Consider the following 17,914-nt stretch of genomic DNA (forward strand, 5'->3'; position numbering starts at 1 on the left):
TCTGCCATTAAGCAGTGAACTTGAATACAGGAAGTACTACAAATGCCAGCAAAACAGTTTAATGTAACAGCACCACCAGCCCCAAAAGCAATAAATAGTACCCTTAGCAGTGGTGACCATCTTTTGTGTATGTGTGCAACACCTATTGTCACCTTTCTGGCATCATCCGATCAATGCTGTATGTGTGTGAAATGGTGGTAGCAGCACTGCACGTTGCAGCCAGCAGTCTGTATGTACAGTTTTTTTTTTTTAAAAACCATGCAAGGGCTGAAACGGGCAGTTTTTTTGGAATGCTAGTATTACCTGCCTAGTGAAACACTTAATCCTACGCTGACACTCTCCATAACCAGCAGCAGCTGTTTCCCAGATCACTTACCTCGGGAAATGGGGCACCCTGGGTGGGTGGGAAATGGGGCACCCTGGGTGGGTGGCTGGTAAATGGGGCACCCTGGGTGGGTGGGTTGGTGGGAAATGGGGCACCCTGGGTGGGTGGGTGGGAAATGGGGCACCCTGGGTGGGTGGGTGGGTGGGTGGGAAATGGGGCACCCTGGGTGGGTGGGTGGGTGGGAAATGGGGCACCCTGGGTGGGTGGGTGGGAAATGGGGCACCCTGGGTGGGTGGGTGGGAAATGGGGCACCCTGGGTGGGTGGGTGGGTGGGTGGGAAATGGGGCACCCTGGGTGGGTGGGTGGGAAATGGGGCACCCTGGGTGGGTGGGTGGGAAATGGGGCACCCTGGGTGGGTGGGTGGGAAATGGGGCACCCTGGGTGGGTGGGTGGGGGAAATGGGGCACCCTGGGTGGGTGGGTGGGGGAAATGGGGCACCCTGGGTGGGTGGGTGGGGGGAAATGGGGCACCCTGGGTGGGTGGGTGGGGGGAAATGGGGCACCCTGGGTGGGTGGGTGGGGGGAAATGGGGCACCCTGGGTGGGTGGGTGGGGGAAATGGGGCACCCTGGGTGGGTGGGTGGGGGGGAAATGGGGCACCCTGGGTGGGGGGGGGAAATGGGGCACCCTGGGTGGGGGGGGGAAATGGGGCACCCTGGGTGGGTGGGGGGGGGGGGGAAATGGGGCACCCTGGGTGGGTGGGGGGGGGGGGAAATGGGGCACCCTGGGTGGGTGGGGGGGGGGGGAAATGGGGCACCCTGGGTGGGTGGGGGGGGGGGGGAAATGGGGCACCCTGGGTGGGTGGGGGGGGGGGGAAATGGGGCACCCTGGGTGGGTGGGGGGGGGGGAAATGGGGCACCCTGGGTGGGTGGGGGGGGGGAAATGGGGCACCCTGGGTGGGTGGGGGGGGGAAATGGGGCACCCTGGGTGGGTGGGGGGGGGGAAATGGGGCACCCTGGGTGGGTGGGGGGGGGAAATGGGGCACCCTGGGTGGGTGGGGGGGGGAAATGGGGCACCCTGGGTGGGTGGGGGGGGAAATGGGGCACCCTGGGTGGGTGGGGGGGGAAATGGGGCACCCTGGGTGGGTGGGGGGGGAAATGGGGCACCCTGGGGGGGGAAATGGGGCACCCTGGGTGGGGGGGGAAATGGGGCACCCTGGGTGGGGGGGGGAAATGGGGCACCCTGGGTGGGGGGGGAAATGGGGCACCCTGGGTGGGGGGGGAAATGGGGCACCCTGGGTGGGGGGGGGGGGGAACATGGGGCACCCTGTATGTGTGTGGGGGGGATTAGGCACCCTGGGTGGTGGAGCATACATGGGGCAGACCTGGGGGAACACGTGGAAGATCGTCGGGACAATGTTGCAGACCGGGGCAGGAGGGAACAAACCTGGTGTCCCCCCTCTGCCCGGCATTTCCGCAGTTCTCCCGCCCGCACATGGTCCCCGCAGCTGACCCGCCTCGATAGCGCCCTTATCCCCTCCCTGCCGCACATGGAGGTCCTCGCAGGAGGCTGCAGACACTGAAGCATCGGGTGCTAGTCTCCCTGCCTTTACTGGAGGTGAGCCGCAGCGACACTATCAGCCGATGCTTCTGTATCTGCAGCCTCCTGCGGGGACCTTAATGTGCGGCCGGGAGGGAGTGTGTTTATATTTCCGGTTAGGGGGTCGAAGAATTAGGATGCTGTTTGGCACTCTGCATAGGCTGATGGCCGCTCGCGATCCTCTCTGTTTCAGCAGCTGGAGGATGCGAGCAGCCCGCCCGCGCGTGTCCACCCCCTTCTAATCATTGTCATTATGCAATCATTTGAAAAATAACTGATCAGGATGTAAATCTGCCAGATGGGCGCAATTCACGGAGATGAGGGGGGTCTGCATGCCACCATGCCATATAGCACCATGCCCCCCTGCAACACCATCCACACCTATATGACAAAATTACCATCCGGCTGCCTGCTCACCCGGCCTAACAATCTCCCCCCCAAAATACACATACAAACACATACAAACAATCTACACAATGATACTTACCAACGCTATTAGTCTTGTCACGTTTATTCCCATACGACTGTAGGTCGTCATTTTCGCCAGACAAAATCTCGGGGGACCAACGTGCCTTCTTGCTCATCCGTCTCCCCCAAACTCTTGGACGTTACTGACGTTCGTACGTCGTGACGGTGTTGTGCACAACTTTACTCAGTCTCCATAAAATGACAAAAACGCTGCTCAATACGCCGCTGTCTTGTGAACAATAAAATCTGTCGCGAATCACAAGCGTTTTTAGTGTCCCATTGAAAACTATACACTCCAAAATCGGTGTGATTCTATTGCGCGAATCTCGCAGGAGTCAACGCGCAGCAAATGCGTCATGTGTTTGTACCCTAAAAGCCAGTTCACACTGAGCAAGATCGTCAGAATCCCGCCGTGCTCAGTGTGCTGCTGTAAGTGAATGAGAGGGCACGCGCTCGTCCGCTGCTGCCTCTCTCCGCTCAAAGAACTGACATGTTCTTTACTCAATACTTTCCCTATATTATTTCAAGTCTATTGTTGCATTATGGTTATTTAAATGACTAAAAAGTTGTATATTTATTTGTGGCACCGCAGGTGTCAGTCTTTTATTCTCTCAGGTTTCTATTCTCTCAGGTTTCCTGTCCTGCGGTGGGAGGTAGTCTCTAGAGGTGCTATTATGGGTTAAAACAAGATTACCTATAAGTAACTGTGCTTTTTGCTAGTTATAGTTATATAATATCTTAATATTTATAATTTTTAGTCGTATTATTTTTCTTTTTTTTTTTTACTTTATTTGGTGTGTTCAGTGTTTCTTGCTTTTTTTCCCTAGAGTTTCCCTTTTATTCTCCTATAATATATGGTTGCGGAGTAGAAATCATGCCCGGGAGGAGCCAGGTTGAGTAGAAAGCTCAGGGCTCAAGGTACCAAGGCACTAAGTGTACCTCTTGGTGAGAGATCCCAGACTGCTGGACATGTCTCTACAACACACTCAAAGACATTATGGCCACTACTGAGGAAGGACGCAAAAACGCACCTTATTTAAGGGCCCTATTCCACCGGAGGATTATCGTTTTCATAATCGTTAACAATTAACGATCTTAAACGACCGCTATTGCGAAAGACCTGAAAACGTTCACTCATTTCCATGGAACGATAATCGTTACTTATGATGGTAATTGCGATAGTTTTTTCTTCGCTATTGCGTTCGTATCTATTGCGAACGACCGAACGATGTCTTATTCAATGCGAACGATTTGCGAACGAGCAACGATAAAAATAGGTCCAGGTCTTATAAAGCGATCAACGATTTCTCGTTCGGTCGTTAATCGTTAACTGCATTTCAAACGAACGATTATCGTTTGGATTTGAAAGATTTAACAATAATCTGAACGATAATCGTCCGGTGGAATAGGGCCCTAAGACTGTATCAATAGCACACACATAAATGATCCCAACAGTGAGCTCATTGATGTCACTGCATTACCAGTTATTTCTCTACTGAGAACGCACAAACAATACATTATGCGGTGCACGACCACCAACAGCCCCATGAAAGGAGCAAGAGCAAAAGGAAAGCAGTGCCCTCAGAAGTCTAACAGAAGCGCTCCGGAATGGCCCCCAGCACCTTTGCAAAGTTTTGATGTAGTAGTAATGCTTCATTTACACGGAACGATAATTCACCCGATCGTATGATTAACGATGTCAGAGAAACGTTTTTTTTTTTTAACGATCAACGTTTAGATGGTACGATATATTGTACGGAAATTCGTTTTGCGACCGCTTGAAGCATATCTCACACATTGGTTAAATCGGCTAACGACTGTTCACATGGAATGATCTGCAAATTTTTTGCGTTATCGTGCGAATTCGCACCATAATCGTTCCGTGTAAACGCAGCATAAGAATTTAACATATATGCAACCAATCACAGCTTCTCTTTTGTTCTACCAGAGCTGAAAGCTGAGCTGTGATTGGTTGCTGTGGGCAGTTTACACCAGGTGTATATTTACACCCTTCCATAATTCTCCCCCATTGACTATATTTACCAGGTGTTCTTGCTGTAATATTAACCCTTTAACACCAATCTATAGTGATTGCGATGCTTAAGGTACTCAGTGACAGGACAAGCTCCTGTCACTGAGTGCTCGGGACCCCCGCACCCATACATAGATCAGTATATGCAATCTATTGATTGCAAGTTTTAACCCTTTGATGACGGAGCCAGTTTTCATTTATTTTTTGCAACACCAATTAAACTTTGCAAACTCAGACATAATTTTTCTATAAAATACGCTGCAAAACAAAAAAAATTATATGTGCAGTGAAATTGGAAAAAAGGTACAATTCCTTTCATTTCAAAGGGGTTTCTTGTTGACGCAGTACGATTACAACGATATGTAACTTGCATGACTTTTATATTATTTGATGGCTTTTAAAAAATGAAAACCTTTTTGAAAAAAAATAAATGTGTTTAAAATTGCTCTATTCAAATCCTTATAAAGCTTTTATTGTTTGGTCTATGGGGCTGTGTGAGGTTTTATTTTTTTGGCCATGATCTGTTCTTTCTTCTAGTACCTTGATTGCGTAATATGCGACTTTTTGATAACTTTTTATTACATTTTTCCTGCATTTGATGTAAACAAAAGTGCACAATTTGGCACTTTGGCGGGTTTTTGCGCTTATGCCATTTACCGTGCGAGATCAGAAATGCAATAATTTAATAGTTCAGGCGATTATGCACCCGGCGATACCAAATGTCCCCTTGGAGACTTCTATATACGCAGCACTGATCTCCCATTAAGATCAATGCTTTGTACAGTATATAATAGAGCAATGATCCATCAGATCATTGCTCTATTATACTGGTCTGCTGCAGACCAGTTACATGGATTGCCAAGTCATTCCGACGCTGAGTCCCGGCCGGCTCAGTAGAAGGGATCTCCCCACCGCTATCGCATTGCGCAAAAGAGAACTCTGTAATCGGGTTTATTAGCCGAAAAATGCATTTTTTTTTACATGAAAAAGCAGATTGAGGCTGGGTTCACACTACGTATATTTCAGTCAGTATTGTGGTCCTCATATTGCAACCAAAACCAGGAGTGGATTAAAAACACAGAAAGGCTCTGTTCACACAATGTTGAAATTGAGTGGATGGCTGCCATATAACAGTAAATAACAGCCGTTGTTTTAAAATAACAGCAAATATTTGCCATTATATGGCGGCCATCCAATCAATTTCAATATTGTGTGAACAGATCCTTTCTGTGTTTTCTATCCACTCCTGGTTTTGGTTGCAATATGAGGACCACAATACTGACTGAAATATACGTAGTGTGAACCCAGCCTTAAGCAAATTTGGGGAGGGTGTGTTTTAACTTTTTACCATCATGTCTCTTTTGCAGAGTAGGCGTCTAACCTTTGCTCTTTTAGTACAGGCAGTTTATCTTGAGTATGCTCAGCCTGTAAACAAGCTTAGGCTCGTTTTGGGGTGAAGAATTGGTTAAAGGAGCAATCACGGTTGTCACATGTTCCATTGGTTGCTGAAATACGCGAGAATAATCTGGACGATTTTCGGAACTATCTTTGGATGTGCCTTGCTTTTGGGTTTAGTTTCTCCCTTGATTACAAAGCAAGACACTGTCATCCATAGTGCCATTCCTGCTGAGCAGCGCTTGATCGCAACTTTGCGTTATTTAGCTACTGGACGTTCTCTTAAGGATTTGAAATTTACCACAGGTATTTCCGCTCCCTCATTTTCAAGCATCATCCCAGAAACATGTGAGGCCATTGTCAGTGCCCTGCAAAGAGTACATGAAGGTATATTTGTTTTAATTCTTTTTGCAATGTATTAACCATAAATCTTATAAATCTTTAAAGTTCGAATTATTTTTTTGTGCTACTAGTTCTCCCGAACTCCAGAAGAGTAAGGCAAGAAGTTGCTCGTGATTTTGAACAGCTCTGGTATTTCCCAAACTGTGGTGGTGCAATAGATGGGAAACACGTCTGGATTACCCCCGCTAATTTTGGATCTTTTTTTTTTTTTCATAAAGGTTTTTTCAGTATTGTGTTAACGGCATTAGTAAACGCCAATTATGAATTTCTTATGGTTGACGTAGGCAAGAATGGCCGTGTTTCTGATGTGGGTGTTTTTGATCATACAAAATTTGCATTATGGATGTCGACTGGCAAACTTGGTGGAAGATTTTCAGTTATAGGCTGTAGCGTGTCGGTAGGGTGGTAGAGAATGCATTTGGCATCATGGCAAATCGTTTTCGGATTTTTCATACTGCCATTAATCTGCTTCCTCAAAAAATTGAGTACATAGTGATGGCATGCTGTGTCCTTCATAATTTTCTACGCGGCAATGACAGTCTGTCACACATTCCTCCCAACATGTTTGTAACAGAAAATTTGGAGACACTTGAAATAACCCACGCTGATTGGCATTCTAATGATGCTCTGGTGCCAGTGCAGCCGCCACATGGTCGTGTTTCGGATGATGCTGTCACGTGACGTGATAATTATTGTTTGTATTTTAACCCTTTTTTTTGGACATCAGCTTATGGGATCATAATGATCCCATAAGCTGATATCCCTATGTTTGCCCCCGCCGCTGTCACAATCTTCTGAGGGTAGAAGCAATGACTTTGCAACAGAAGCGATCTCTAACTTGGCAGATATTAAACCATTGCAGCATGCCGGGGTGTGTGGAAGAGAGTGAGGGGGATGAGGAGAGGATGATTGTTCTCTCCTGTGTGTAGCGCTTTGCTCCTGGGTGAGGGGATGCACTGAGGGCTGCAGAGTGAGAGGGTGCTGTACCTGCAGGATGGCTGGGTCTTGTGGTGCACCGCAGCCTTAGGCACTGACATGTCACAGTCACAGGTGGGCACGAGGGCTTCCACAGGTACAGGTTACTCTTTGACGCTTCCCTGTATGCTCCCTCTCTTCTGTGGGCTACTGCAGAGGTTTTTGTAAGAGGGCTGCACCTGTGTGTAGGCTGGTCAGTGGTGTGGACCTGAAATTCCCCCGGGGCCAACCCGGCTGCAGCTGAAGTGGTGCAGGTGGACCAGGACAACAGGGAGACAAGGATGGAGGCGGTATAACAATAATTTCTTTGCTGAAGATTTGGCAGATGTTTTACAGTCCTTTGGCATACAGCTGTGAACACTGGCGGCCTTGACTGGGTTACTGTGCCTGTAGAGTGTCTGGTGGTGTGTGGAGACTGTGACTCAGACCTTGGTCTGTCAGTACGTGTGGGACGCTAGTGAGCACTGTGATCCTGTGGACCTCTACCCCAATGGCTCTTGAATCTGTTTCCCTCCCTGTCAGCTAGGGAGCTTTCTGCTTTAAGTTACTAGGCCGGGCCTTTAGGCACAACTTTCGGGTCCCAGAGGTATCCAAGGGTCCTAATAAATCTTACCCCCCCCCCCCCCAATTCAGAAAGATGGGTGCAGAGACCTAAGTTAACTCTGCTCCCTTAACAGCCAAGTCCATTTGCTTAGGGTTCCTGTCCTTGGGATTCCCACTGACTGTAAGTGTGCTGGCCCTTTCCTGAGGGTGCACCTGACAAACTATCTCTCAAATGTCTCTTTGTCTCACCTCCAGCTGATCTTTTGCTGCTCTGTTTGTAATACATTTTCTCCTTGTTCCCCTCAGCTGCTTTCCTCTCTTTGCTCTGTGAGATGTTGTCTCCTCAACAGCTACTCAACTTGTCTCAGCTATACACTGCAACTGTCAACCTTTTATGGGGAGCCTATTAGCATACTCCGCACGCTTTCTAGCAACTTCTAGGCTTACTACACTACCTAATGCGTTTACACAGAACGATTATCGTGCAAATTCGCACAATAACGATCGAATTTGAACGATAATCGTACGTGGAAACGCAGCGAACGATCAAACGACGAGAAATCGTTCATTTTGATCTTTCAACAAGTTCTCAAATCGTCGTTGATCGCAAAAAATTCGCAGATCGTCCCCTGTGAACAGTCATTCACCGATTTAACCGATGTGTGAGGCACAGATTGGTCCTCTAAACTAGACCAGACTAGGATAGACCAATAATTCAAATAGTAATCACAGAAGGGTCCTAACCATAAAACATAACTTTTAATAGATCGTTTAAAATCTAAACCAAAAATTAAAGAGTCACTGTCGTATTTTTTTTTTTTTTTTTCAGAAATCAATAGTCCAGGCGATTTTAAGAAACTTTGTAATTGGGTTTATTAGCCAAATCTGCCATTATCTGCATGTAAAAAGCCCTTTCCCAGGTCCCCCCCTCCTTCCTCTTTTTCATCCACTCTGAAAAATCTGAAAATTGTGACTTGTTGCAGGAGACGTCCCCTGTCTGCTCTAGGGAGAGGGGAGGGGGGAGGAGGAAGGAGGGAGTTAGCCGGCAGCAGAAAGCAGATAACAGAGAATTACAGGCACGGAGCTGGGTGACAGCTGTAATCTGAGCTCAGACAGGTCACTGGTGACTGTCCAAGAAGATAACGGGTGAGATATTAACTCTTTGTTGTCCTGTTTTGGTCTTTTCTTTAGCTCTCTCCATAGGAGAACAATGAAGACAGGGGGGGGAGCTTCAAACTGCTTTTTCATGATAAAAATGCATTTTTCGGATAATAAACCCAATTACAAAGTTTCTTAAAATCGCCTGGACTATTGATTTCTGCAAAAAAAAATTTCACGACAGTGACACTTTAAGTGAATCACACCTCCACCATAAAAACCGGGCCACAGGCCCCAGGGTATTGCATGTTATTGATTACTCAAACCAGATTCACTATTGTACGAAGGTGACCCTTAGCGTTGTTGTTCATAGTGTTGGGAGCACTCAACCCTTACTTGTCCCTGTTTGGTGCATCACACCTACCCCTGCTCGCTCAGGGTTTGTCGGAGTTATCGCCCTAGAAAGGGCGGCCCCTGCCCCGTACTAACCCTTATGCCACAGTCCCTACACTGTCCCTGCCTATGCTCCCGACACAGTGTTTCGTACAGATACTCATCAGGGGAGTATTAACATTCTGCTGGAGTAGGGAACAAACACATTCAAATCATGTGGCAATAAACAGACAAAGCGTCCTGAGAGTGCCCAGAGACGCTAACTCACGTGGACCTCCGGCCGAACTCGCATGCAGACCTAAGCGTATGGCTTGTAGCTCGCAATATCCAAGTGGAAGTATAAGATATCCAGCGCCATACACGTCCTAACGCCGGCACCTCCCTACTTCCGGCATCTGGAACGCATTTGCGCTCCAGTGTCTTCACTTCCGGGAGTGCCACGGCATAGTGTAGGTTGACACCAGTAACTCAGCCACCGTATAAACAGTAGCCCGCATTTCATCTGAACTGGAGTAAACATAACAATTTCGCACCAAGCATAAAAACAAAGCTCATGATATACAAAACAGTGTGTACTGTAGTCGTTTAACAAAGAGAGGTTATCATTGTACTAGATCAAAAACTCAGACTGTAAGGAAAGAGGGGAAGGAACAAGGAACAGTTGAAAGTTGGCCACAATGGAAGGGTTTCAGACGGTGGCGTTTATGAGAAATCCTGTCTTGGAAATTTATTGAAGACTTTGAAGCTTTACATCTATTGAAGCTTTACATCTGCCAAAAAATGATGACACACAAGGCCATCTGAATTTTGTTTTTGTCGGTGACAAAGCTTTCCCGCTTATCCACAAAGATTACCTAATCCTAAGCGCAAGATATTTAATGATCGTTTCTCCAGGGCACGACGAGTGGTGGAAAATGATTTTGGCCTTCTGGCAAATCGCTTTCGCATTTTCCATACCTCAATTAATCTTTTGCCTGCCAAAAAGCAGATTTGGTGGTGTTGGCATGTTGCGTATTACATAATTACCTGAGGCGCAAAGACACAATGTCTTACTGTCCCCCCTCTATGTTGGATAATGAAAATGTGGAAACCTTGGAGCTAACTCACGGTGGATGGCATCGTAATGGTGATGTTCTGGCTTCTCTGCAGCGGCCCTCAAATCTGGGACGACCATCTCATGATGCCATACAGTATTGCCAATACTTTAATGGTCCTGGTGCTGTACCTTAGCAAAACGCCATTCTGTGAATTGTTTGTACATCTTGTATGTCTTAAAATACTTATGTGCTATTTTTTGTTAACAATTTCCCCTGTGTCTTAAGTGTACATAAAAAAAGTTTTTTTTTAATACCAAAATTAAATATTCCTTTTGTATGTGAAATGAAAAGGGCCAATCCTCCCATACATTTGGCCGCATTTGACCTTGACCTTTTTTTTTTGGGGGGGGGGGGGGGCGGAGACATTGAGACAAATGACAATAGCACTTCTCCGGGACGCCACCACCCCGACGTGTGTAATAATATGTGTGATATGATGCCTTAAGTTATGCAGCTTTTGTGAGGTGGGCAGATAGCAAAAATACATTAAAGGGGAACCCCGGATAATAAAAACTTGTTTTCTATTAAAAGTACATTAAAAGTTTTATAGATGTGTCTATACAATGTATTACTGTATCTGTACAGTTCTGCCACACTGGTAGCTGAAATCCAGGAAGTGAAAAAAATGGCCCCTGTGCCAATTCACATTGTCTCCTGCTCCTGCTGCTATCCCCCCATAGGAGACAAATCTTCCATGCCTCTGTCTCACATTGTGTGTGTTTGCTGATGATGCAGACAGGGGGCAGGGCGTGATCTCACAGGAGGCTTGGCTGGATCCACCAATCCCCTAAGTGATTCACTATCTCTGCCCGGCCAGAAGCAGCTGCTGCACTAATTTTATTGATTGTAATGGGTGGGGGCTGTGATGATCACATGAGGGAAAGCATTGCATTCTGGGAAGTGCTAAACCAGGAAGGACAGAAACACAAGACAGAGCAACCCCCCCCCCCCCCAAACAAATGGATTTTTGGTAGTTTCAATATAATATATTGAAATATAATTCAATATAATTGCTGAAGGGATGACAGTGTGTGTCCATTTACAATAAGGCTGTTGGGTAATGTTGGGAGTTTGTTTGGAGAGGAGTTACAAGTCCTAATGACCAGACAAGGAAAAGTATATAATCTTGTTCAAAGAGGCCCCTTGAGTCATTGCCTGGGACTGCACTGTAATAAATAATATGCAGAGGTGTAGCTAATGCCTCAAGAACCCTGGCACAAGGTCAACTTGCTCCTCTTACACCTATCCATTAGTATGACAACGCTAGAATCTCATGCCGTATACTCCCAAGAATAGTAAAAGTAACCACACAATACAGTTTCAGTAGCAAATAAATCTTTTTTTTTTTTTTTTAAATACAATTTATTAAAAAGAGGGGAAACCATGCATTAAAAAGATTGTGCCAGTCACAGAGGGTATATACAAGTACAAAATACTATTTTACAATTGCTTTTCCTTGTACTCCTACTGTAATGAATCCGTATGCATTCACATACACTGTACTTTGTATGTAAAAGATTGCTTGGTGCATCTTAGCTACCTTATCTGTACACTATGACCCTGATGACATCATCATTATCTTCATCATTATAGCCATTACTCTCAGAACACTAAAGAGCCAGCTGTATATGTGCATCTTGTTGTAGATTAATGTTACTACACATTACAGTATGCCATCACATGTTTATATCTGTATTGCTTGTGTTATAATGTACTGCCACATGTGTTTACATTTTAGTAAGTGCAGTATCTTTCTGTTCCTCAGTTTCACCCTGTCATGAACTTGGACATCACGCCATTGTCAATGAATTGCTGGGAGGGTTTAGCTGCCTGTCAACTTATGGCCCCCTCACTCATAAGGACAGAACACACACCAATAAAATATGTTGAAGTCAGCCCAGCTGCCAGTCGTAGACGTGCAATAGTTAATCCTATTGAAATTATGGCCATGCAAAAGTTAACACCATCATTACCAACAGTTAACCTTATAATTGCCAATATCACCGGCACCCCATTGATGAAGTACATGGCACCAGACTTTGAAGTCTCTAGCGCAAACATGTAGCTATTGGATCACCAATTTCCTCAGAAGAGAAAAACACATTCCAGTTGACCAGGATAGTAGTTTTTCTAACAAGACATATTTGACCAGATCTGAGTACCCAGGGGGGTGGGGGCATTTGGGGAGGTGTTAAGGTCCCCAGACTTAGACCTGACGGCATACAGACAAGGCTGTGGTGTCGAGAAAAAAAGAAAAAAATGTACCGACTCCGACATTTTGGATTATTAGGTCTGAGCAAAGAGTCGTCCTCTTCACAGCAGAAAACACAGCCAATAAATTTCAACACAATTCTTTATGTGCTTTAAAAGAATAGGAGAAATCTGATCGTTCATCAAAAATAACAGTGCAGCAAACGACTGATGTGTATCCTGAAATTGTCAGAGATGTTGCCCAAGTTATTTCTTCTCTCCCACCAACCCAAGTGAGAGTGAAGAGGTTGTTTTCTGCGCTAAAAATTAAAAGGCATCGATGAAGGAGGATCGATCTCACAGAGGCAATACTTTATTGAAAGTATCATTTAAGCGCCCTGATTTCTTAAAATACAAGAGTCGGAGCCTCATAAAATACAGGAGTTGGAGCCTGATAAGATATTAGAGTCAGAGCTGTGGCTTACCGACTTCACAGCCCTTCGTCCAGACTCAACTGGAAGAACACTTACTTCTCCTCCTGCACACAAGATCCCGAAACCTTCATGGTAAATGCCCTGGGAACACCCTGGGACTGCTTTAATCTGTTCTATGTGTTTCCACCTTTTCAGTTCCTAACAGTGGTTTACATCAACAAGTGGAGGGAGGGGGGGACTCAAGGTCTCATCTTCTTTTGAATCTGTCAGGAGAAGACTCTGCCTCCCTTCTTCATGTCCTACTCTACTAGGTCGGTAGCCACTTCCTGGGCAGAGCTGGCAGAGGCATCCTTAGACCAGATCTGTAAAGTGGCCACCTGAAGCTCTATCCACACTTTCCTGAAACTTATAGGCTACAGTTAGATCTAGTCTCAGATTTGGGCTTCGGTCTCCCACTAATATTATGTATTATTTTAGTCCCCCAGGGGTGCTGTCATAGGTGTTAGGGTAAAAGTATGACTACTTTTGGGTAATATTGTTTTCAGCACCTCCTCTGTATTATTTCAGTCTACAGTTGCCTTATGGTTATTCAAATTACTAAAAAGTTGTATATTTATATATGCCTCCCCCAGAGTACTTGATACAGAACTGAGGTGCGGAGAGATGTTTTAATCTCTCAGGTTTCCCGTCCTGCGGTGGGAGGTAGTCTCTAGGTGCTATCATGGGCTACTGAAGACAAGATTACCCCATAAGTAATTGTGCTTTTTGCTAGTTATAGTTACATAATTTCTGCTCTAAATGCAGCCATATGTTTATTTTGCTGTATGAAGTAAAACAGTATATACCACTTGATAATTTTGCATGGCAGTGCAAAATTTTAATAAATTAGCAAAAAAAATATTGGACCAAAATACACACTAATTCTCATTACAAGAGTCCCACAAATTAGACTCCTTAGTATATGTCCCCCATTGTGCCTAATACTGAGGAAGGACGGGACCTACAAAACACATTAATTTATAACTATCGTTAGCACACATGAATGAATCCTAACAATGAGTTTCCTGATGTCGCATTACCAATTATTTCTCTACTGAGACTACACAAACAATACACTAACCATGTGGTGTACAACTGCCAACAGCTCCCTGAAACAAACAAGAGCAAAATGAAAGCAGTGCCCAGAGAAGTCCCCCAGCGCCTTTACAAAGTTATGATGGTAAGAATTTCACAATATATAGCTTTCAGAGACAAAAATAGGGCAACTCTGCTAATAGGCAAAATAACTCCTATTACATATACAACTGAGAACTCTACTTTACCAGGATTTTGAAAAGCAAACATATTGACTATATTTACCAGAATTTCTTGCTGGAATATTAAAGGAATTGTCTGGGCTAAATAAAAAAAAAAATGCAGGACAGCAGCAGATTGCCTAAAATACACATCCCGGTACCCCCGCCAGCCTCTTCCTCTTAAAGAAGGTTGACAAGTCTGTTGTCATGGCTGCCTGATCAATAAAGCAGGAAGGCCTACAGACTAAGCCTTACAGACTACCTTTTTTATGTCAAGATGTCAAGCCTTGAGGCATATATACAACATTAGCATTGGTATAAGCATGTGTGTGTATCTGGCATATGTCCACGGAACCAGCGCAGTTTTTAAAATGTGTTTTGTATAACAATTTGTGGACCATGCCACTATTTTTCCTGCAGGTCAGCACAATTTTATATCATTTATGTAATTTCTATCGTGTATTAGTAAACAAATTTTTGTAAGAAAAATATATATATATATATATATAGAAAAATCGTGCCCCATATTCTTAAGACCATATATTTTTTTTTTGTTTATTGACAGTTATGAGGGCTAGTTTTTTGCAGGGTGAGTTGACATTTTTAGTGCTACCATTTTCGTATTAGGTTTGGTTTTCATTACTTTTTTTTTTCTGTAGCTTTTGTCATTATGGACACACACACACACACACACACACACACACACATATATATATATTACATTTTGTAAGAAAGAAACATTTCTCTTTTCCAAAACAAAGAAATATATAAAGTGTAAACACCAATGAACATAAAACAGTCATTATATGTATAATAACAAACTTACTTATTGAGGAAATCAATGTGAACATATAAGAGTTACCATATTCCAGTGCCCATATCTGTCGGGAGAAGACTGCTAGATGATTTATCTTTGCATTCCAAAACTTAACCATCAACCATATCACAAATAAAACAATTAGGAAACACTGGTTTCTTCTAAACCAAGACCCCGACTTAAGAGACATACAGTTGAAGTTCACAAGTCCCTGGTGACACATCATAAAAATAAACAATTGGTCATGTGATGAGTGTATCAGGCACTAGGCAATCTAATTGGATTTAACGGTCGCTGCCAAAGGCAATGCCAATTCTGTTGCCAAATGCTTAACACAACATATTTTTATTTGTGATTTTATCATGCATAAAACTTTTTTTCTGTCTATGCAACTGTTTGCCCTTGTCACATATTTTATATAGATAAAGATCAAACACCCACTTTGGATCAGATTTAAGCAACACTGCTACTCCATACAGGTGGTTCCATGTCAGATAAATCATATCAAAACTGTGCACGATAGCAATACCAAGGTGCGTAAAGAGGACCTGTCACCCCCCGTGCCGGGGTGACAGGCTCCCGACCCCCCATTAGAGCCCCCTATACTCACGTGATCCCACCGGGTCCCGTTTCCTGAGCCGGTCGGGTCACGGAGATAAGAGCGCCCAAAGCCCGGCGCGCGCTCACAGGAGGGTCCGATGCCCATAGAGAATGACGGAACATCGGACTCCCCATTCATTCTCTATGGGCATCTGACTCTCCTTTGAGCGCGCACGTCGGGCTTCGGGCGCTGATATCTCCGTGACCCGACCGCATCAGGAAGCGCGACCCGGCGGGATCAGGTAAATATAGGGGGCTGTAATGGGGGGGTCAGGAGCCTGTCACCCCGGCACGCGGGGTGACAGTTCTCCTTTAAATAAGGTGCTTGATTTCAATGTGATTTCAGCTACGTTTACAATATTTACACTTTCACAATGATTTGAATTTTACTTGAAGAAATTAGCCTAAATCCACAAGCAAACATCCCATTAAAGCCAATGGGATTTTGTACTTAGGTAATTCCTTGCAGTAATATGTAGTCAACAGGTCCAAACAGTCAAGGTAAACTATTATTTAATGTCCATAAAACATTTTAGACTCCTGTGGCCGTTTTTACATTTAGGAAACACTGATCAGGAAGCCTTTTAGAAGGCTGTAAGAAACCATCAGTGCTTTCTGATCGTAAAAACTCCTTTGATCAGAAGAGACATTCTCTGTCAAACACTGCACTGCATGTGCTCCTGATTAGGAGAATGTACAGTTAAAGGGGCCCCCTCTTTTTTTGTCACAATACTAACTGCCACAGATCTTTGGGCTTAATATGTTAAACCAGTACCCCCAACCGGTTATTTGAGGCATTCATCTTCCATGATTACAGTCCATGCTTGGAAGATGTGCTATGGACCAGAATGCGGTACTCCCGGCATCATGATTGTTTATGATGCCAGGAGCTTCAAATCAAGTGTTTAAATCTTGACGTTACTGTAATGACACAGCAGACTGTAATCACAAAACATGTATTCTAGTATTCTACAGGTGATAACTATTGTCAGTGCAACAGGTGTTCATTATATAGCATACCCGCAAATCATGATTGGTTGTAGGCACTTGAGGATTGGGCTATTCTCATCTGGAAATCAGTGGCATCAAAACAACATAAGTAGGGACAGAGGATTAATGTGCTTGCCAAAGAAAGGAGAGTGAGAGCAGACAGTTAGCTCTTTCACCCAAAGCTCATAAATATGACATGTACTTGGCATTTGGTTTTACATCAAATGACAGCGCACCACCTGTGCCATTGTGTGTCATATGTACCGAAACCTTATCAAACCATAGTATGAAGCCATTTCTCTTAAAGAGACATCCTTTAACAAAACATCCAGAAATGAAAGCGAAATCATTGGCCTTTTTTGAAAGAAAACTAGCTATATTAAAAATGTCAGCTGCTACTATGAGACACTATTCAACTAGTTCCAAACAAGCTTTGCAAGCGTCCTACCACATTTCTGATTTCACAGCAAAAGCCAAGAAGCCTCATGCTATTGCAGAAACTAATTCTACCAGCTGCAGTCAGAATTGCTGAAATTATGTTTAGTAAAGCAGAAGTAGACAAAATTTAAAGTATTCCCTTGTCAAATGACACAGTATCGAGGAGAATAGATGAGAAGAGTGATGACATAATTGTCCAGATTTCCAAAAAAAATTAAAAAGTATTTGCTTTGCAGCTTGATGGGTCTACTGATGTGTCAAATCTAGCAAATTTTATGATATAGGTCCGCTTTGTGGACGATGACAGTGAGCAAGGGATTCAAGAGGAAATCTTTATGTGTAAGGAACGTGAGACCACAACTACAGCTGAAGATATCTTAAAGAGTAATTTTAATGTTTCTTATGTAAAGCTATCTAATCATAATTTCAGATTTGCCTGACATGTTATATGCTAAATTTTATGAGTGGGTTTAATTTATGTTACAATAAATGCAATCAATATCGGGGGGATAGAGGAAGAGGAGGAGCTAAGGTGAGCTCTCCTGTCCACCGAACGCGCCACGATACCTGAGGCCTATGGTTTCTGCTGAATCCCGTGCGGGAAGCCAGATGTGGAGCCCTGAGTAACCAGGTGCTGAGGAGGAGTGGACGGAGATGTGTTGTAGAGTCCTGGAAGCTAAGGCAGGACTGCTGGGGATCTTGAGTTAGAGGCGAGACCCCCGGCATTCGTGGCGTTGAGAACTGGTGGCCTGAATGCAGAGACTTTGAGTTCCGGAGCAGCAGCGGTGTCTGGCGGAGCCGAGCGACGTGAAAGCTGAGAACCGA

General features: G+C 44.6%; 1 pseudogene; it reads left to right on the top strand.

Annotated features, from left to right (window-relative positions):
* The first annotated feature begins 4,486 nt into the window (after positions 1-4,486).
* Positions 4,487-17,529, top strand: LOC138794136 (uncharacterized; annotated as a pseudogene).
* Positions 17,530-17,914: the final 385 nt, after the last annotated feature.

Source organism: Dendropsophus ebraccatus, chromosome 5 (assembly GCF_027789765.1).
Source record: "Dendropsophus ebraccatus isolate aDenEbr1 chromosome 5, aDenEbr1.pat, whole genome shotgun sequence".
Classification (NCBI taxonomy): domain Eukaryota; kingdom Metazoa; phylum Chordata; class Amphibia; order Anura; family Hylidae; genus Dendropsophus; species Dendropsophus ebraccatus.